Source organism: Mirounga angustirostris, unplaced genomic scaffold, assembly GCF_029215605.1.
Source record: "Mirounga angustirostris isolate CCGP_5_RB_7025 unplaced genomic scaffold, mMirAng1.0.hap1 SCAF_3, whole genome shotgun sequence".
NCBI classification, from domain to species: domain Eukaryota; kingdom Metazoa; phylum Chordata; class Mammalia; order Carnivora; family Phocidae; genus Mirounga; species Mirounga angustirostris.
The window spans coordinates 128,065,701-128,082,256 of record NW_026991711.1 but is presented as its reverse complement, the minus strand read 5'-3'; the positions used below and the strand labels follow the sequence as shown (position 1 = coordinate 128,082,256).

Genomic DNA, 16,556 nt, shown 5'->3' with positions numbered 1-16,556 from the left:
AAAGTTCCATGACTTTATTTGCAGAGAACACTATTGAGAATGCTGTTTTCAATTCTCTAATTTGTTGAGACACATGAAGCTCTTTCAGACTTTTAGAGTGAAGCATTATTGAGATTTTCTACACAATACAGGAAACCTAGATAAGAAGGTTTCCCTGTTAATCTGCATGGGTAGATGTGCTCTGTGAATGCCTTCTGCATTCCTAGTGCCCACCTTGTGAAAGCCACTAAACCATTCCTGAGGAAGAAGCAAAATGATCCAATTTGAGACTTTCTTAAGAATCTCTAAGAGAAAAATGTACTACTAGCGTGGCATGGTGATTCCGCGCAAGAATAGAGTGTTTTAACTTACAATCTTAAAACCATAGACTGTCAGGTTTGGAAGGGTTCTTTAAAGTACTTACCCAACCAGTCGAAGTTCCATTGTCCCTCACCTTGCTATAAGGTAGTCATTCAGTGTCTGTTTAAATATCTACAGTGACAGGAGTTCCATCACCTTTGGAGATAGTTTATAGGGGAACCACAATTACTGGGACTAGTTTGACCTCCTGAGGTTAGAAGGAGGCCAAACCCAGTGATATGAAGAGAGTGCCATGTCACATCACCTTGGAGTTAGTATTCCCATGAAAAATGCCCACTTTTCGATTAATTGTTTCTCCTGTGACAGTTCATGTTCCTTTCCCATCCTAGCCAATTGTGTCAGCAGTAGGAGAGGGAAGTTTACCACTTACCCACCCCTCTGCCAGCCTCCTGCACTTAAAGATGCACCCAGCAATAACTTTGTAGTTGCTTATTTCAATGTTTCCCCAAGTGGGTTCTGTGGGACATCGTTCTCACAAGCATACTATATGAAAAAAGTTTCAAAGGGCAAATACATTCAGGATATGTTGCAAATCTATATGCTTCTCATTGCAATTCACAATGAACAGGATCATACTAAAAGCTCTAGGAAGCCCTTGAGAAAAGAAACCTGTTTAACTTTCTATAGTTTAGTATTCCCCAAACTTCTTTGATCTTAGAACCCTTTTTCAAGTAACATCTGCTAGCATTTCTTTGAACCAACCGTTCTTTCAAAATGCATGTTGAGAAATGCTGGCCATAAATTTACTGAGATGTCAAATCATACAAGGAGGATGGAACAAATATTTGGTCAAGTACGTTTTTAGTAATAGGAGATGTCATGTAATAAGAAGAAAAGACAACATCATCACCACTGTATCATTGTTTTCTGCCTTTGCTGTCCCTGGTTTTGCCCAAGTCCTCCCCTTGGGGTCTCACAATTTTGCTCATTTGTCTTGTTCTATGCATGAGCATTACAGCCTCATACAAACTACAGGTCAGAGACCATTTATAAGAATTCTGTGGAGCCTTAAAACACCATAAATAAGACCACCACTATAATGTTCTTTTTAAAAGAAGGGCAATGGGTTGGGAAGAATTAGCCAGAGCAACTATTACAAGCATTCACTTTTCTTCATTATAAAGACAAGTGGTTATATGGCATGAAATTCCTTGCCAGACAAAAAAATAAAATGACCAAAACACTTGATGAATATTTAATAATTAAAGATAATTTATTCTCAAGTGGAGTTTACCAAAGAAGGTCCTAGAAACAGGTTTTTTTTCTTTTTCTTTTTCTTTGTTAAGCTAGATGCCAAGCTATGGGAGCAATATAAAATCTTAGCAAGCCACACCGAGAAGGAAAAAAAAAAAAGGTCTTGTTATTTAAACTATATTTTATAGGTAAATGCTTGGAATTGTGGCTTTCAGTTGATATTTCCTTGTTATGATTAGGTGGTATTTGCAACAAGGGTTTAATACTCTGACCTGTGTTTTATTACTTATCAGTAATTTTATAGCTAACGACCAAACTAAAGCAAAATCAGAAAATGGACACAATTATGGTAGAATTTACAGAGAATACAATTCATCTCCTCTGATAAGGCAATATAAAATCTCTCCATTGCTATAATGGGTCATTCTCAAATGGGGGTTCTCTAGATTGTTTGATTAGACAACATTTTAAGAATTAAGAGAAAACGCTCCTATAATGTGGTGGTTTTGTAACAAGAAAATAAGGTTTCCTTTTTTAAATCTCCTTTTTTGGACATGTGCCAATACTCTTCATAATGATAATTTGATAATTACTGTATTTCTAAGTTGAGGAAACTGGTAGAAAATAAAATATCCTTTGTTGGCAGTCAGTAAATGTTAAAAAAAAAAAAACCAACAACCCTGAAAACAGAATCAGCAGGGTTCTTCAGAATATAAAACTGAGAAAATGGAATTGACTGAGATGTTGCCCAACAATAATAATTTATGAATTGTAGTGTTATATATATATATATATATATATATATATATATATATATATATATATATATATAAAATTCACACACACACACATGCATGCACATACTCACACATATACAAGAACCATTTCCAAGAATGTGTATTAAAATTTGATAGGAGAAAAAAATAAATGGGGTCTTCCTTTATTTTATGGTCTTTAAAATTGGAAATCATAAGAAGTGATTTCACATAAAGTACTAAGAAAAGCAGATGAGAAGATCTCTGCATTTATTTCAGTGCTTTGACTATGAAACTAGCAGGTATTGATTAAAAGTTGTTATACTGATAGGCATTCAATAAATCATGTGGAATGCATTTGTATTTTTAGATTGAGGAATATGTCTGTAAAATTTCCTAAACATAAATACCATCTCATTACAGCCACCTGTGGTGTTCTGAGAGGGACAGGGTGGGCTTTTGAATCCCAGCTCTGCCCCTCATTAGCTGTGTGATCATAGGCGAGTTACAGACACCTCTGAGCGTCCACCATTGGTTATTGTATGCAAAACAGATGTAACAGCGGCATCCTCACTGGGCTGTGATCATGACTCATACAAGATTCCAGAGTGTCCTCCCTTTAGTAAGTATATAATAAATCTTGTATCTCTTTCCGTCTCCTTCTCTTTCTTCTTCTCCTCCTCCTCCTTCTTCCTCTTACCTTTCCTTTTCCTCCTCCATCCTCATTGTTATTAAACTCCCTGCTATTGACATCTCATTTAGAATTACCATATCTCAGCTCTCCATGGAATCAGACTTCACTAGGTCAAAGGCAAATGTGCCACAACTGCAGTTATCAAAAATAGAGTGACCTTGACAGAGTAATGAAAAGACGACACAAACGAGAACTGTGGTGCCTCAGTTCCCCAGACTTTTTCCTTCCATGAACTCCACGTTAAAATATGTCCAGCGATGCAATGGAAGGATTCCTAAGGAGGCTCCCAGAGCAGCTGGCTTGAGCACAAGGGTGGGAAGCGTGTCTCCATCTGGTCTGCACTGTCCCGGCTGAACTACCTGTCTCTAGCTTCTCTCCCCAGCTTCACCGCCCTCACAGGCAGCGCGGGTTGGGGAGTTGGGGGGGGAGGGGGGGTGGTGTGGAGTGAGGATTTAAGAATTCAGCAGCAAACGTTGAAGAAATTATGAGGATTCTGACATTTAAGAATTTCTTTTTGCAGTGCCTTATAATTTTTAAATGTCAGAGAGAATTGGAGTGGCTATTAAGTCAGATCCTAGCACAGAGTTAGGTCAGTTTTATTTTACTAAAACCGGCTTGTGTACGTCTTGTGAGTAAATACCGTACTCCAACGTGACCATCTCTTTTCCTCATCTGTAACTACTCTGTCATTGGTTTTAAGATTAAGGGCCACGATTTCAAAGATATAGCTATAAAAACAAAAGCAGAGTCACTTTATTGGCTATGGGTTTTGTTTTTGTTTTTGTTTGTCTATTAGGGCAATAAAACAAGAAAGAAGCTAACATGTTCGATGTGTTTCACATCCAAATAGTTCTATTATCAAAAGCCTCTTCAATAAGCAGCATAAGAGCACCCCATTCAGAGACCCCAGAGTCTCCTTTAGAGTAATATTGATATTTAGATTTTCTATAGAAATTAGGCTGTTAAATAGTGTTCTTTCAAAAGTAAACCCAAAGGAAAAAATCCACGAAATTACATTTTCACTTAATTTACTATCAATAAGAGGAAAGAGAGTTTTAAAATCTGTAACAAACACCAAGTTACTAAGTATGTGACCTGCTAGTAGGAAAGGGAAATTCTAGATGTACAACTGAATCTGCTCTTGAAGTTTCTCTGTGATCTTGTATGTACACAAATAATTTTTGAATGATTGCTTCCCCATCCTTAAGGTGTGGTCCGAAGGCCATATTCCTAATGAAATTTTCCAAGACTCCTCCAGAGGGGAGCATTTTCTTTCCACTCTGAATTTCCAAAATGTTTTTTTCTCTACTTCTCTTTTATTGCTTATTAGGTTTTACATTATGTTGTCATTATTTCCATATTAGCTTTTACATTATGTTGTCCTTATTTCCTATTTAAATGCCAGTCCAGGAAAGCAGAGCTTTTTGTCTTAATTATTTTTATATTCACCATACTGCCTTACATGAAATAAATACTCGTATTATTAAATATGTGAATGAAGGAATGAATGACTCCCCACTTGAAGTCTGTTACTTTGAGACTAACTGCCAAAGTGAGACATGCATACACACACACCCCTATACATGCACATTCAGTCAAGAGTGATCTCATTCTCTTTCACTCTCTTCCCATATTTCACTCATTAAGATGCTGAATGAAGCTCAGAGAAACCAAGTACTAAAAGAAGATACACAATATGTCCAAGAACGCTCGTGAAAGTGTTTTTCAACTGGAAGAAAACTTAAAGATTATATTGTTTGATACTTTTACTCTTTCCTCAACCATTTATGTATGCATGTACATATTTATGTATGTATATATGTATGTATGTGCTTATCTATTATTCTATTATTTTTAACCAAATAAGAGGCTCAGAAAGGAAAGTGATCAGTAAAGGCCATATCAGGACTTGCTGGCAAGAACTTGGACTAGAAGACTGTTCTCCCCGTCGCACATTATAGAGCCTGGAAATGGTATTGTTTCTGTGATACACGAACCCAGTAGTAGCTTTTCCATTTGGCTCAGCCAAACCAGTTCACGCACATTACATAGGAACTGGACCTGTCTGAGAATGCCCTATATGGATAGGTCTGGAAGATTTAGGGGAGACAACACATGTGTCTATGATGGCAAAAACCACTGAAAACATACAGCCTACTTTTTACCTTTATCTTAGTGTATCACTTTCCTCTTTTTATGAAAGAATCTTTCTAGATACCACTGCTTGCGGTTCTCACAACTATGAAAAAGATATGCATTCTCCCATTTCTTCTCCCACCTTTGATGAGGAAAGGGAGAGCTGTTTAAGTTTATAAACTGAATTGGAGACAGAACCAAGGTTTGAACCTAAACGTTTCAAGTCATAGCCTGCTGTCCTTCATTCTGCTGTCATCCCCTCATGTGTGTGGGATATCACATAAAGAACCTAGAAAACAAAAAAATAATTGTGTTTCTGTAGAAATGTTAACCATTGTCCTAATAAAATACTTTTCAACGGAGGAAATGAAAATATTTTTTGAACTTGCAATGTGTAGGCCCCGGTGGCTATGCTTTATAGGTCAGGGAAGTTAGAGAAGGCCCTTTTATTGTGTTCTTTTTCCATGCCGAGACTCAAGCCTAAACAGTTAGCCTATCTTTCTTTAGTGATCCTGTTTTTGTTGGCTAATTGAGTTTCATTTTTGATTTTATTCGATATGTCAGTAGCTTTTTATGCAAACAACAGCAACAAAATCAAACACAGAAATATAGTATGTGAATACCGGATAAACATGGTTGAGAGTTTGAGGTATCTTTCCAAACTTTTTATGTAATATAAAAGTACATTATCTAAACATGTCATATAGGGATATTTAAAAATTGAACTGTATGTGGGCACCTGGGTGGCTCAGTTGTTAAGCATCTGCCTTCGGCTCAGGTCATGATCCCAGAGTCCTGGGATTGAGCCCCGCATCGGGCTGCCTGCTCCGCGGGAAGCCTGCTTCTCCCTCTCCCACTCCCCCTGCTTGTGTTCCCTCTCTCACTGTGTCTCTCTCTGTCAAATAAATAAATAAAATCTTAAAAAAAAAAAAAATTGAACTGTATGTGTATCATTCTATAATTGCCTTTTTAACTTCACAGTATGATTTCTAAACTGCATTTAACCCTACTCCTAGTACAGATATTTAGCTTATTGGTCATTTTTTTGGTTTTGATTTTGTTTTGTTCCATTACTAGATGAATCTACTATGGGTATTCTGTCCCTTCCACATTTGTATGCCAATGTAGCTGTTTTCTTATGACAAAATCTTAGATGTAGAATAGCTGGGTCGTGCAGGGGAGGTTCCCCAACAGCACACTGTGACATGAAGGTTGCATTTAGGCATATTAGGAAGTGCCCATGGGGTCAATACCTGGGGAACGGAACGGAAGGGAAGAGGACTTTGAGAAGTTGGTGGCCATGCAGTCTCAGGGAAAGCCTCGGCTGACCCTATAGGGAAAATTTAAGCTGGGATGCCCTCTCAGAGTTGCCTTTAGCTGGACTGAGGTGGACGGTCCCAAAATTGATTAGTCACTGGATGTTGGCTGCCCAAGGAAGGAGGCCAGCCTGCCCTTGAGCAAGGTGGTTCTCTTCAGCCAGAGTGATTCCTGAAGACTGTTGACAGCTGAGGGCTGTCTGCCGGCAGCACGGCCAGCAGCTGGGGGAATGAGTCCGAAATTTCTGAAAGGGGGTCTGGGTGGTGCATCCCTGCACTGTGTCAAAGGCAATGCGCATGATACAAATTGATATATTTATAAATTGATAAATCGTACCAGATTACCATCCAAAAATTTGTTAAAATGCTCTAATTTCACCAGGAGTATATGAGAATGCTTGTTGCCCCAAATCCTTAACACTAACAACTGTCAGTCTTTATTATATTTGCCAATGTGATAGACAAAAAAATCCTCACTGTTGTTTTAATTTGCATTCATTTATTAGTGAGATTAATATCTTTTCATACATTTAAAGGCCATGCGTATTTCTTCTTTAGTGACTTGCCTGCTTATGCCTCTTTTGCCATTTTCTATTGTGCTCATCTTTATGCAGTAAGGATATTAACCATTTATTTGTCACATATGTTGCATGCATCTTCTGAGTTTGCAAACTGCTTTTTAATATGCTTTATATATCCTTCAATGTTGTCTTTCATATATTCAAATCTGTCCATATTTTCTTAGTTTCTACCCTCTATGGTAAGAATTCAAGATTATTCAAGATTATAAATATATCTTTACATACACTTGTCATACTTTGTGGTATATTGACTCCATTTGAATTTTTTAAATAAATATGTATAACATGATACTACAGTTGAAGTTTGTATTGAGGCATCAAGATATGATACCTTATTCTAAGCTATCTAGATGGGGCAGGCGAAACAATGCAGCTGTTACAATTTTATATTGTGATGGTTGCAGGACTCGTCAACCTCTCAATGATATCTAGGGTAGGTGAGGGTCAGGGGCTGCTGATTAAAGGAGTGGACATTGTTTAGATAAAGCTCTTCGAGTCCTGGGAATCTCACTATCAGCCTCAGCGGGAGGAGTGGCATGGTGGGGCTCCCTTCACTTTAAGGAGACCACTTAACTAGTTCAACTGTCCTCTGAAGTTTCAGGGCACAGTGGGTAGGTGTCTGATGCGGGATGGAGAACTGAAAGGACAAGTGACTAGCTTACTAGCTTCTTTGATGTTAGAATGAAGGGCAGATTGCTACTGAGTGGCTGATCTGCATTCCCAGAATTTCTTAGAACAGAGGTTTCTGAGTGTTTCCTATGATCAGAAGCTCCCCATCCCATGCCCCTCAACACAGAAGCATAGAACATGGGGTCGTCTTAGGTCTTGTCCCAAAGGGTCACTGATGAGGGCAAAGAGATATCAGCAGAACTCCGATTATATTTAAAGGAGAAAAAAGGAGACAAGACAAAGTTTATAATTGTAACCTATAAGCCTGCTTCTTCCACATAATAGTTACAGTAGCATGAGGCAAGGTTCTAATTTTTTTCATAAGTGTAGCCAGTTCTTCCAATATTATTTCTAAAACAATGTACCCTTTCATTCACGGATTTAAAAACCACTTTTAAAAAATATGTTAAATTTGAATATCTATTTACTTGTTCATGTATTCCACAATGTTCTAAAAACATACTCATTTTTCTGGGCGCCTGGGTGGCACAGTCTGTTAAGTGTCCAACTCTTGGTTTCAGCTCAGGTTGGGGTCTCAGAGTCGTGAGATCAACTCCCGTGTGGGGCTCTGCACCCAGTGGGGAGTTGGCTTAAGACACTCTCTCCCTACCCCCCTTTATCTTCCCTCTCTCCGTCTTTCAAATAAATAAATAAATCTTAAAAAAAAAAGAATATAATCATTCCTCTGCATTGTCATATTCTGTTAGTAAAATGAATTGATAAACTATTTCAGTATCTTGTTAGAGAAATTTATTATCATTTTGGTCTAAACATTTTTTTCTCTATGTTAGCATTTATGTTTTTAAATGAACAAAATAAACTCAATTAAGCAACCTTCCAAACTGTAGTTATTTTATTGGAATTCCAACAAATTTCCAGAGTGTTTTGGGGAGACATCTTTTATAAAATTTAGACTTCCCACCAAATACTTGGTATATCTTTATCTCCTTCAGTAACTATTTATGGCTTTTTTCCTATATATCCATACAATTCTTATTATATCCAATCCTAGATATCATATATTTTAACTATTATGATGAATTGGATCATTCATTCTCATACTTGTAAACATCATAGGATTATATATATAGTAAGTATAATATATATTATATATATAATTATATGTGCTGATAAATGCTTAATAGCTGACTCTCTGGAGGAGTAACAAAATCCCTGACTTTTAGAATTTGTAATTTTTCATGGTATCAGTATTTCTACCATTTTATTTCTTAAAATACCTATGGGCCTCCATGCCACCAGATGTGGAATTAGGAAAAGTATGCTGAATTTACTCCTGTGAGCTGTTATAAACCAATTCTAGTGTATCACTCTTCCTTACATCTTTTCTAGCCAAATAATACTTAAATGATTATAATCAACTGTGATGTTCAAAGTAAACTTTATAAATAAGAATTTAGAACCTAATAACTAGAATCTAAGGACCTAGAAATTAAAATGTAGAGAAAAATTAAGATATATTATCCTTAAATGTATTTGTTTCCTTGAATTCATTACTCATCACTACGCCTAGTATACATTAATTGGGGAAGCATTTATGGTGATTTATCTTGGCCTTCTTCATAGGGGCTCTTGATCTCATGGTTTTTCTTTTCCTGTTGGCACCTGGTCTACGGTTGGCCTTGTAGATGAGTGAAGTGCACTGCATTGCATGTGGGGGTCTACCATACTCGACAGGCTTGAAGTCTGCATTTGACCATGCAAGTTCTCTGTGCCAAGTAGACTTTGAGAGAAGTGACTTCAAGCATAGGGTTCTTGTGAAATTCTTAAAGTTTTCCATGTGTTCTTTGTTGGGGCAGCTCCCCAAAGTTTCCTCTGCATCTGCTGGTTGTATTTGCAAGTGCTTGTGCCGGGTCAGAGTTAAAATTCACAGTGGGAATGTTGTCGAAATTAACTGGACTTCTGAACTTTTTTTTTTTTTTTTTTTGCTTTCACTCATTTTTGTTGTGATGAACTAAATTTACCTATTAAGATGCTAGCCTCATTCTCTCATCTTTATCGCTCAATTAGGAGCCATCAATATTTACCTTAAATTAAATCTAAGGACAAATGCTGCATCCAGTTGTTTGGGACTCAACTGAATTTCATTCATCCATCATCTCTGCTTTCCTTCCCACTCTCCCAAATTGGAGTTATAGGTATTTTCCCAGCCACTATTTCATGCTTAAGGGTTTTCCAGGCCTTTTGGGGAATATAGTTCCCATTACTTTTGAAGTAGCTCCTTTCTTTGTCATATGAGTTTGCTAGGGCTGTTATAACAAACTACCACAGGCTTAATGACTTTAACAAGAAATGTATTTCCTCACAGTTCTGGAGACTGAGTCTCTCCTTGGCTTGTAGATGACCATTTTTTCTCTGTGTCTTCACATGGTCTTGTCTCTTTGTGTGTCCTCATTTTCTCTTCTTGTTAGAATGCCAGTCATACTGGATTGGGGTCCATCTAAATTATCTCATTTAAAGACCCTGTCTCTAAATATAGTCACATTCTGAGGACTAAGGGTTGAACTTTAACATATGACTTTTGGGGGGCACAATTCAACCCATAGCAACACCAGAACACCAGGGTTGACTTTTAAAATATTATGTATTAGTTGGCATTTTATTTCATCTCCTTATTTGATGATACCTAATCTGGTTTGCCATTCTTAATTCTGTCTTTCTTATTTTTATATTTTCTTGGACTTTTCAATAGGATATAGGGAAAGGGGGAAGATAAACACATGGACTCAAATTGCTATCTTTATTTTGAAATCTTCTGATGTTTTCCAGTGCCTGTGCAGGAAACAAAGAGACAAGAAAATATATCATCAGCGATTACTACTGTGGACACTTCTACCCTAACACCGAAGGGCATGAATCTTCAGTGAAGAATAAAACTGAAATGCTATCATATTTTGTATTCATTTGAATTGGTCCAAAATGTTTATAAACCACATTTTAAAGTTGTTGATTAAAGTATAATTAAACATTAGCGTGGTTTGTAAAGTTAAAGATGAATTACAATGGAAATATTTGTGAATTTTCTGAGATCATGGCCATAATATCATAGTAATGCTAAGCATTCACAAATATTTCCATTGTATTAATATCTATATAATGTATATAACATAATATATTAATTTACAATATTTCTGCCTACTTGTATCTAATTGTAATCTTATTTTCTAGTTATATCAAAACATGAGTCTTTATAAACTACAAAAGCATTGTTAACAAGAATGGTTAAAAATGGGTCTTAAGGTTTCTTACTGTAAGAACATTGTTTGTGAATGAATTCCATTCTACCCTCTTGACGCCTCAGCCCACACAACTAATACAACTGCTCCCTTTAATTAAAATGAGAAAATATATTACTTATAAAACTTGGTCTTAAGCAGAGCTAGATACAAAATCTATAGTTCCCATAATGGGAGAGGCACTGTAAAATGGAATAAAATGATAAATTGATAAATACATTGTATAATTATTTGTTCCCCGCTGCTATCTATCTTTTATCACTGGCAAAAAGTACGAAAGAATTATAAAGCCTCAGTTTTAATAAAAGAAAAACTAAGAATTATATAACTTATAAGATCTTACAGTTTAAAAAGTTTTTGAAATTAAAATTCTTTTTAGATCTTTCTACCCTTTACATCATTTTTCTCTTCTCTTTATAATAATTAACAAAATCCTTCCAGATAATTTCTCCTGTCATTTATCTCAAAAGAGCCAAATCATGGAGGCGAAAACAGTTTTCAATGGCATGTCCTATTTTGTACTTGTCCACGGATGCTTTGGTCATACATTGGAAAAATGAAAACAAATGCAGCTGTATTATGAGATGAACTTTAGATACCAAATAAGTATTCCCTGGAGGGGAAGAAACAGAAATATGAGCTACTCTGGGAGCTTTTCAAGTCCTCTAATCTGTTTGAAATTATTTTGATGCCATTAATTGAAGATTAGAGCTTTCTTGTTGCAAGCAAACCTCAGTTTGGCATTCTGTACCTGCTGTCATAACAGTTGTTAGGATTCTGGAATCAGGATTTCCCTTTATTGTGCCTGAAGTACAGTTGGGTGTTTCTACTTACCATTACATTTTGACTCAAATGAAATGTTCACATTTCTGCTCATAACATAGATATTTTCTGAGAGGGGGAGGAAGGAATGTGGAGATTGGGGGAATCAACCCAAATGGGCCACTGTGCTCACATATATTTGATCATAAAGATTGGTGAAAATACTCTCTGCCTCCAAAGCTTTGCTTATAGGTTTCATATTAAATGAAAGAGACACAGTAATGCAGAGCTATATTTAGAAACCTATTCACACTCAAAGCATTTTCAAGATGTTTCTATAATAATATAAAAACCAGAAAAAAAGACTGCACCATTGTTTTATTGTGTTTATCCATAGGAATATAAAACCAAATGGCTGTTCCTCAGGGAAGTAGAGAATCTAATATGTATTTCATTTTAACTCTGTTTAAAATAAAGTATCAAGGTGCTACTTGGCTTTCCTGGACTCTTGGCTTATGCCCCACTTTTAAGGCAGTTTTTAAAACTCCAGGGTTTCCAGGCTAGGTCCTGGGACACATATAAAGACTAGGTTGAATCCATCATAACTGTCCAGTGTTGAGAAGCAAAATAATCAAAATAGCATTTACCTACTAAATGTCAGATTCATTTCTCTATTTTTTATAACTCCCAACTACTCTGTTAAAGTAGGTTGTTTTACCCACGCTTGTAGAGGGAAAAAAAATGGACTCAGAGAATAATCATGGTACCCAGGTTTGAAACACAGAACTGTCTTACTCAAAAGGCTACATTGATTCCAATTCATGAAGCTGCCTCCCAAATATTCAAGCACCTATACTGATCCCATGGCTTATAGTTACTACAGTGCATATGAAGTCACAAGAATGGAAGGGAAGAATAGTTGAGGTGAATCACAATTCTAAACCTTCTTTTGGCTCTACCCAAGAGGTTCAACCAAGTAGTTGAACCACAGGAATGAAAACATATATATACATAACCTCTATAACCCATTCTCAAGGACTTCCTAATCAGGAAATGGCTTGGATGAATTACAGACACACTAAGATTCATAGATATGGAATAACTGAGTTCTTGAGGTAGTGTGTCTACCCCCTCAAGCTGCTTACCTGTCCTCTTCCCAGCCACCTGCCATGGTTCTAAGCATAGGAATCCTTTACATTTCAAGAACATCCATTGCCTAACTGGTCCAGTTTTGTCTTCTGCCACTCTTCATTTGATACAATATTGTGACACTGGCATTTCCAGGATGCACCATGTTCTTCCAAGCAGCCATGTCTTTGCTCAAGCTGACCTCTCCTTCTGGGATGCTAACACCACTACTACCTCCTTCCTAAATCCAGCTTGTCTACGTAGGGTATCCGATCAAAGGCAATTGTTTCTGTGGTTCCTTCTTTTAAGTCCTCAAATAGATCAAAGTAATCCTCCCAGGCTTCCACAATCTTGTATATATCTTCATTATTCAAATTAAAATGGTTTGTCTTTATCTTTCATTACTATTTCATTGTACTCTAAAACTCATTCTGACAGAAACAATGCTCTCCATGTCTAAATTGGTGATAGGATCAGAGTAGACCCTCACTAAAGTTTGTTTAATTAATTGCTTTAAAACTGATATAGAAAATAAGACTACAGGGTCCTCTTCTTTTTAGTTTTTCTTTTGGCAGAGAAACCAATATATATTCCAATCACATAATAATTAACAATGAAAATATATTCTCAAGATTGTCCACTACTGTATACATAAAAAGAGTATACCATAGTTTCAAGTTTCCATTTGATGAGAAAATTAAAGAAGAAATTCTACTATTAAAGAATTATTCTTTTTTTTTTTAGAGATTTTATTTATTTATTTGACAGAGAGAGACACAGAGAGAGAGGGAACACAAGTGGGAGAGGGAGAAGCAGGCTCCCCGCAGAGTAGGGAGCCTGATGTGGGACTCGATCCCAGGACCCTGGGATCATGACCCGAGCCGAAGGCAGACGCTTAACCAACTGAGCCCACCCAGGCGCCCTTAAAGAATCATTCTTTTTAAAAAATTTAAAAATGGGAAAAATTCTAAATTCTTCAAAAAAATTTATTGTTTATTTTCCTTCCATGATACTCAGTTTCAGTGGCCCTGCTATTTAAATACTTAGAATTAAGTGATAACATGAATATAAGGTCAACGGATAGAATTTTTTCCTACTTTGTATTTAACAGTAGAACCTACCAAAGGGAATTACCAGAGAGCTAAGCCAATTTCCATGAATTACCATCAAAGGGGCTTTTGTGTGCTACTTTCAATTACAGTTTTAAAATTCATAGTCAGGAAATACTGATGCTCTGTTCTTTACTTTTTTGAATAAGTTAAAACTTGAATTTATTTAGAATAACACAATCACAATGAATTATGAATGTGTCTGAAAGGATTACCATTCAATGATATATCACATGTATCTCAACATAAATATTTTCTTGAAATGTATTGGGGAAAACAAAGCCCTTTTAAGAACTATTTCATAATGATTAGTTATACAGCATTTACTACATTGTGCATAAACTTTTTCATTTTTTAAAGATATGCAAGAATGTAACAACATAAAATTAATCTTACAAAATTCAGAGGGGAAGTTTCATACTCAAGATTGTAAGTTTAGAAGTGTCACTCACTGGATGATTTGTATAGAATTAGAGAAGAAGCACTTGGAACCATAAAGAGGTCACTGGGAAAAATTTGACAGTATCTATTTTGTTTTGCCATAAATAGTACTGTACTAAATATCCTTGTAGCTACATTTTTTTTTCATTTGTAATTACCTTCTTTACAAATTTACTTAGAATTTTGGGTAAAAGAATATGCAAAATAAGGTGTTTTTTTAAATTTTATTTTTAAATTTTTTTCCCTTTTTTAAAAAAGTTTTTATTCAAATTCCAGCAAGTTAACATACAGCGTAATATTAGTTTTAGGTGTACAATATAGTGATTCACACATCACAAGTGTGCTTCTTAATCCCTATCACCTGTATAATCCACTCCCACCACCTCCTCTTGGTAATCATCAGTTTGTTCTCTATTGTTAAGAGGCTGTTTCTTAGTTTGCCTCTCTCTCGCTCTTTTTCCCCTTTGTTTGTTTGTTTTGTTTCTTAAATTCCACATATGAGTGAAATCATATGGTATTTTGTTTCTCTGACTGACATTTCATTTAGCATAATAATTCTAGCTCCATACATGCCCCCCAATGTTTATAGCAGTATTATCTACACTATGGAAAATATGGAAACAGCCCAAGTATCCATCAACTGATGAATGGGTAAAGAAGATGTGGTATATGTATACAATGGGATATTACTCGGTCATAAAAAAAGAATGAAATCTTGCCATCTGCAAAATAAGATTTTCAGTCTGTGTTCCCAAATGCTTCTCCAAAAGGTTTTCATAAATTTTCATACCATGAGTAGTAAATGTGTGTGTGTTCGTTTTTCTCATCAAAATACAATTTCTCATCAAAATATGTTATTTTTAAAGAATCCCTACCACAATGATCATTTAAAAAATCTTACCTAGTTTGCATTTTGATTTGTGATGAAGCTTAGTATGGTCACAGCCATTTGTATCTGTGTGAGTGTGTGTGAACATCTGAAACTTTTCTCAACATGGAAAAACTGGTCAGTTGTCATTCTCTTGTAAATGTCAAGGCTTTGTATACAACAGATATGTTAACTTTTGTCTGTGATATATATTTCAAATCCAGTTTTCCACCGTGTTGTTTGATTTTCAATATTATTTTTATTGATTCATGACATACAGAAATTAAAATTTTCAATGTAATCAAAATCAACATTATTTCCTATTATCATTTCTGGGTTTCATTTCTTGCTTGGACAGCTTTTTTGCATAGTAAGACAATGTTATTGTTCACCTGTATTTTCCTAGAGTGTGTTTTAGCCCATTGCTACATGGATAAAGGTTTGGGTGATTACATTCTCATATTTGCTTTAGCATTGAGCATGAAGGAACCCATGCTACTGTTTTTCAATTACATGAGGCTTTATGGGTAAGGATCTTTAAAGTTCTTTCCAGTTGAAACATTCTGATTTTATGATTATGTATTGTGACATTATTCCTGCAAACATAAACCTTCACAAGTTACTAAATGCATTAGATATTTGTTCTGACTCTATATTGGTTTTTGTAAAAGCTCCTTTTTTGGTCATCCCTTCCATGACAAGACCATAAAAACTCAAAGGCAGAATGCTTCCGTTACAGATTAGAAAAAGATTCTAAAAAAATCTTAAGCTTTTGACAGAATGGCCTGTGAGTGTCTTGCCATTGCTTCTTTAGACAGCGACAGCAAAAAGTACCAGCAGAATGCTGTTTAGTAAGGTTTTCAGCTAAAAAAGAATTGCTTTCTTCTGTGCTACCATGTCAGTCCTGGTAGTCCTATTTTATTTTGTCTCATGAGTTTTCCCCCTTTGATGTTCACCTTACCTCTATTTGCTCTCATGATTATTTTACGTGAATCATAGACACGAGGACTATAGGGAAAATGACAGGTCATTGTATTCAGACCTCTGTACCTAATGCATGTTATTGCCAGACACTTATATTATTCCCTTTAGAATTATATTTAATCTCTTCCTGAATGTCTTATTGATGTTTCTTCAATGACCTCTTTGGGTGGCTATTCCATTGTTAAATTGTTCTTGCCTTTAGGACACTTTCTCTTATAAGTAATTTAAACATGCCCTTCTTATTTCTTGTAAAACATTCTAAGTCAACCACAAATGATTCTTCCCTCTACTGTATATTATTTCTT

The 16,556-nt window shown here is 35.8% G+C and overlaps 1 long non-coding RNA gene across 4 annotated transcripts in view; it reads left to right on the top strand.

Moving 5' to 3' along the window:
* Positions 1 to 11,273, top strand: part of LOC123838444 (uncharacterized) — a 47,811-nt gene extending 36,538 nt beyond the window's left edge. For 3 of the 4 annotated variants that reach the window (XR_010409837.1, XR_006789465.3, XR_010409835.1), the window contains 2 exons: positions 2,733 to 2,931; positions 10,493 to 11,273. This is a non-coding gene — a long non-coding RNA (uncharacterized LOC123838444). Of the gene's footprint in view, positions 1 to 2,732; positions 2,932 to 4,650; positions 5,844 to 10,492 lie in introns of those variants that run through there. The other variant, XR_010409836.1, reaches the window with a different exon arrangement.
* The last annotated feature ends 5,283 nt before the right edge of the window (positions 11,274 to 16,556 follow it).